The sequence below is a fragment of the Cupressus sempervirens genome, chromosome 5 (genome assembly GCF_028749045.1).
Source record: "Cupressus sempervirens isolate cs-2001-9-10 chromosome 5, ASM2874904v1, whole genome shotgun sequence".
Classification (NCBI taxonomy): domain Eukaryota; kingdom Viridiplantae; phylum Streptophyta; class Pinopsida; order Cupressales; family Cupressaceae; genus Cupressus; species Cupressus sempervirens.
In genome coordinates this window covers 30,358,149-30,363,873 of record NC_143122.1, presented here as the reverse complement: position 1 = coordinate 30,363,873, position 5,725 = coordinate 30,358,149, and positions in this window count along the sequence as shown.

Sequence of the window (5,725 nt, the reverse complement as noted above, 5' to 3'; positions counted from 1 at the left end):
AAATCTGAAAACTCTGTACAAACTTCTTCACATCCTGTGAAATCTGAGGCCAAAAATAATGTTCTCTAAGAATGGAAATGGTCTTATCTCGACCAAAATGTCTTGCCATCCCTCCACTGTGTTTCTCCTTAATCAAAATTTCCCTCATGGAACTCCTTGGAATGCATAATTGACTACCCTTGAATAACATACCGTCCTAAATTAGATAGTCTAACCACTTAGTTCTGTCTACAGCAACAGGCTCCTTACAAGCTTTCCACACTTTAGCAAAATTAGGATCCTCAGGGTACAGATTCTTGAGTTCATCAAACCCAACTACTTCAACCTGCATTACTGTAAGCAAAAACTGTCTCCTATTTAGTGCATCTGCAACCCTGTTAGATTTTCCACTTCTATGCTTCAACACAAATGTATAGCTCTACAAGAAATCTACCCACTTCATATGCCTCTGATTCAATTTACATTGGCTATTTTAGTACTGTAATGCCTGATGATCAGTATACAAAACAAATTCCTTTGGCAATAAATAATGCCTCCATTTCTTTAAGGCCTAAACTATTGCATAGAACTCTTGATCATAAATAGAATACTTCCTTTTTGCATCATTCAATTTTTCACTAAAATATGCAATAGGCTTACCTTCTTGGCTTAATACAGTCCCAATAGCACTGCCACTAGCATTACAATCCACCTAGAACACCTTTATAAAATATGGAAGTGCCAACATAGGTTATTCTGTCACCTTCTTCTTCAGCAATTCAAAACTTCTCGCAGCTGCTGCAATCCATTTGAACTCTTTTATGTCCCCTCTTATTGTGTCAGTCAGGGGTGCACATATGCCACTGAAATTTTTAATGAACTTCTTGTAAAAACTAACTAGACCATGAAATGATCTTACCTCAGTAGCAGACCTTGGAGTAGGCCATTCCAAGATGGCTTTTACCTTCTCCGGATCCATTTTGAGACCTTCAGTTGATATAAAAAACCCCAAGTAGACTAACTCCCTTTTTGGAAAGATACACTTCTTCAGATCAATTAACAATTTCTCTTCCCTTAACCTTTCAAGGACACTACAAATATGCAATAAATTTTCTTCCAAAGTCTTTCTGAAAATTAAAATATCATCCAAATAGACAATAACAAAATTTCCCAAGAACTTCTTAAGTACCTCATTCATAAGCTACATGAAGGTGCTTGGGGCGTTCATTAATCCAAAGGGCATGACTAACCACTCATAAAGACCCTCCTTGGTCTTGAAGGTTGTTTCCCACTCATCTCCTTCTCATATCCATATCTAATGATAGTCACTCTTGAGATCTATCTTTGTGAAGTATTGAGCTCCACTTAAGCAGTCCATAAGATCATCCATTCTTGGCAAAGGAAACTAATACTTGATGGTTATCCTATTTATAGCTTGAGAGTCTGTACACATCCTCCACTCTCCATCCTTCTTTGGTGCTAGTACTGTAGGTACTGCACATGGACTCTAGCTCTCCTGAATCAAGCCCTTCCTCAATAGCTCCTAAACCTATCTATTTAGCTCCTCTATTTCAGTAGGAGTCATCCTGTGAGCAGCCTTGTTAGGAAAACTAGCTCCTGGGATTAAATCTATCTAATGACTAATTTTCCTTACTGGTGGTAATCCTTCTGGAACATGATCAGAGATGATATCTCCAAACTAACCTAGTAAATCTGAAACTTCAAGTGGTATTTCACTACTACCTTCTTTATTTTTCCTAGGAATCAAAGCATAGCACATACGCTGATGTTTCATGCCATCTAAAAACTTCCTTCCATCAACAAGACAAATCCTAGCACTGCTATATACCTTTTTGCCTTCCTTTTTCATGGGCTTCAATTTGTGGCGAACTCTATCCTTTCTTAGAGAGTATGTGCTTGTATGACCATCATGTACTACATGCCTGTCAAACTGCCATGGTCTTCCCAACAATAGATGGAAAACATCCATTGGAATAACATCACAGAGAACTTCATCATGGGAACTCCCAATTTTGAATTTCACTAAACATTGTTCACTTACCAGGACCTTATGATCATCTTTTACCCAAGCAATCCAATAGGGCTGGGGGTGTTTCTCCCTCTTGAGCTTTATCTTAGAGACCATCTCCTCTGATACCAAGTTATCAGTGCTACCCACATCAATGATCACATCACAACATTTATCCTCACACTTGCATCTGGTATGGAAAAAAATCCTCCTCTATCCTCGTTCAATCTCACCACTTAGTAGGACCCTTTCATTTTTTAAAATCTCTCCTCTTTTTGCATCCTCTGAGTGTGATGATTATGCATCCTCATCCACATGAGCAACCCTAGCTTGACCCTCAGCTCTCCTATCTGTCCTTCCTTATCATTGAGGGCATTCAAAGACATGATGACCTTCTTCATTGCAATGGAAACAGGTACCACAAAAGCCTCCTCTTCCTTGTCCACATCCTCTACCTCTTTCTCTTTGATTTCCAAAGTCTTGATCATGGGAGTAGTTGAAACCCTTGTTCCTCTGGTTCTTGCTAGTACCCACATCTTCATTTTTCTTTTGGGTTTCATTTCAACCTCCAGGTGGCCTACCACTACCCCTTCCTCCTTGACCACACCCTCTTTGTCTCCCTTCAAACCTCTCATTTAGCTTCTCTTCAACTCGTAGGGAAAACTGGTATGCCTCTTCAACGCTTGTCATTTTTACCAGACTTAATTCCTCCTGGATGCTAGGTCACAACCCACTGATATAATGAGAAACCTTCTCCTTATTTGCTTCTACATACCCTACTCTAATCAAAAGTTGGTAAAACTCCTCTTTATATTCTTGGAATGATTTTCCTACTTGCTTTAAGCCATGCATCTTCTTAAATAAATCAAGCTCATAGTCAACAGGAATGAATTGCTTCTTCAATTTGTCCACCATACGATCCCACCTTGTGATCTTCTCCTTTCCTCTTTTGTTTCTTTCTAATTGAACCTCTTGCCACCAGATTTTGGCATGGCCTTTCAGTTTGGCCTTTGCAAAATTAACCCTATCTGGATCCCTAATATCCTCATACTCAAAGTACTCTTCCAGTTCATTGATCCAGTCGATCAACTCATCTGGTTTCAGATTTCTTGAAAATAAACCCACATCAATTGTAGGTCTTTTTCCAAACTTAGTAATGGCCCTAAAAAGCCTTTCCTCTACCTGATTTAGAACTTCCCCATCAAATTCCCCTTCTAGTCCAATTTCTTCTTCTTCATTGTCATCCTCACTTTCGTCGCCTGCAGCAACATTTGTTCCTCTACGGAGCTCCTCCTGCAATGCTTGTACCTACTTTTGGAGGGCTCTAACCTCCTTAGGATTAATAGCTCTAGCCCTTCCACCATGATCTCTTTGTGGAGGCATCTTCTTAACTCAAACTCACAACCACACAGTCCTGGTGCAAACTACCTCATAGTCGATGCTCTGTCTACACACTCAGGAAAACCCACTATGATACCACTTGATGAGGACATGAACCAAGCACTGAATGGAAACAACAGGAAAGGGAAAATTGTATTAACTAAGTAAATATGCTATTACATTCAGTACAAAGAAAATAGACTTCAAAACATGCCCTAAGGGATTACAACTGTATAAGTTTGGAGATAATTTCGCCTTTTAGTACCTCCTCTCAAACTCCATTCTGAACTATCTTTTACAATGCCAAAAATGTTCTTAAATAGTCCCCAGAGGGTTAAGGATTAGGAATACATTCTAGAAAGTGCTAGTTGGCATCCACTGACCAAATAGAAGGCTCTAGAAGTCACATTAGAAGTCAGCACAAAATTAGAAGAATCCAAAAATGGTAACCAAACTTTCGGGAGGCATAACTTTTGAACCGTAGCTTTGATTGACGAACTGTTTACATTTTTGAAAAGCTCTCAAATTTTTCTATAGCCATATGGATCAGCTTCACTCATCCCCCATTTTTTGGCCCTATTTAAGGTCATTTAATGCCCCTAACCTAACTTTGAAGCATTCTTAGGAGGTCCCTAGAAACTGAAAAATTGCAATAACTTTCAAACTGTGGGGCCTTTCGACCTGATTCTTTTTCTAGAATGCTCTAAATTACAATTACAATCTTCTGATCAATTTACACCTTCTATTTCACCAAAATGATGGCTCAATTATATACTCCTATTTTTTTGGCATTTACACGTATCCCAAATGGAAACACATGAAATAGAACCTTTATTTGACCCAAAAGGGTATCCAAAAATGAAAACACATGAAATAGAAACTAAGTCTAAGTACATTTTTTTGGTTGACACAGGATTGCCCTTATACCTCTGGATGCTCCTGCATCAGAATCAAGGCCCCACCAATGTCTTTCTCAGTTGCACTTTATGTGAATAAAGATTTTGAAGTCCTTTCTGAATAGGATCTTTTACTAAGAGGATTGTGTAGATTTTGGCACAAGTGCCAAATAGCATAAAAGAACTATAGATAAGAGATTTCCAAGTGAGCATTTTACTTTAGTCTTTGAAGTGTTGCAGTCTTGCATGGTGTAGCAGAAATGGCTCCAAAGAATTCACAAACTCTTAGATTGTGGATAGCAGATGGATTACTTGATAAGAGTAATTGGATCCCTAGTGTTTCTTCCTCTCAAATTGGTTCAAGTTTGTTTGAAAGGTGGTTTGCGGAGAGGAAGTTGTTTGTCTCGTATGTCAGTATGTGGAATTTTGATCAAGGAAGACTAGTAATCCCAAGTGTTTCTATGGGTTGTGATCAAGCTACTAAGGTAATGAGGGGAGAAAAGAATGAACTTAATAAAATAGAAACCCTGTCAGCAGTAACACCTTTCTCTAAGGAAATTCTCAAGATGGCACACTTCAATGCCATGGCAACAGAAGTATGTAGGACCTTTTGCAAAAATTTTTAGAGAAGGTGAAGAAGATTTTATACCCATGGGCTTCATGCGAATAGTCCCTCTAAATTTTTGTTAGTACTCATCTTTTTGTGTCAGTAGGTGACAAATTTTGGTTGAAAGCTGGTTTTGGATGCAGACATGGTTGGCTAAGTAGAAATTGTTCATTTTGTTATATTTGACAGTCACATTGTTTCCATACTCAAGTGCTTTTTATTAAGGGTTAATCTCGTTATCTTAAGGAGTTGTATTAATCAACGAAGAGTGGGAAGTAAGGGTGTTTCTCTTAGTACCATGATGATGGTAAAACCCATGGGTTCAAGTCAGTTTGCAATCATCAAATTAGATTTTGTCATGGGCAAGCTTAGTAGTTACATATATGACAGAATCACAGTTGGAGCTAAATCAGAAAAAGGATGTGATAGACATAAGCCCACAAGAGAATATATGGTTCGCATAACTTCTTGTTAATCCTTTTCTTTTTGGATAGATGTGCGTGTCTTCTTCTTGTAAAGGACACCTGCCATTTTCTCTTAACCTAAAGCTCGTTGCATCTCACACTATATAAGTGAGATCCCAGGGCTAGAGAAAGGGTTTGAATTCTACTTTTCTAAGTGATATACTTAGTCTATTTTTGGTCCATTGTTTTGAGAAAAAAATTCATTGTATATTTTCTCTATCAAATCTTTAGAATACATGAATATAGAATGATCTGTGTTTCTTTCTAAAGGTCATTCTGAGTTTACTATAAATTATATACAATTTTCAAGGAAAATGAATACAAATTATGAGCTGTCCCCATATCAATTCTTACTGAACTTTGTCTCCTT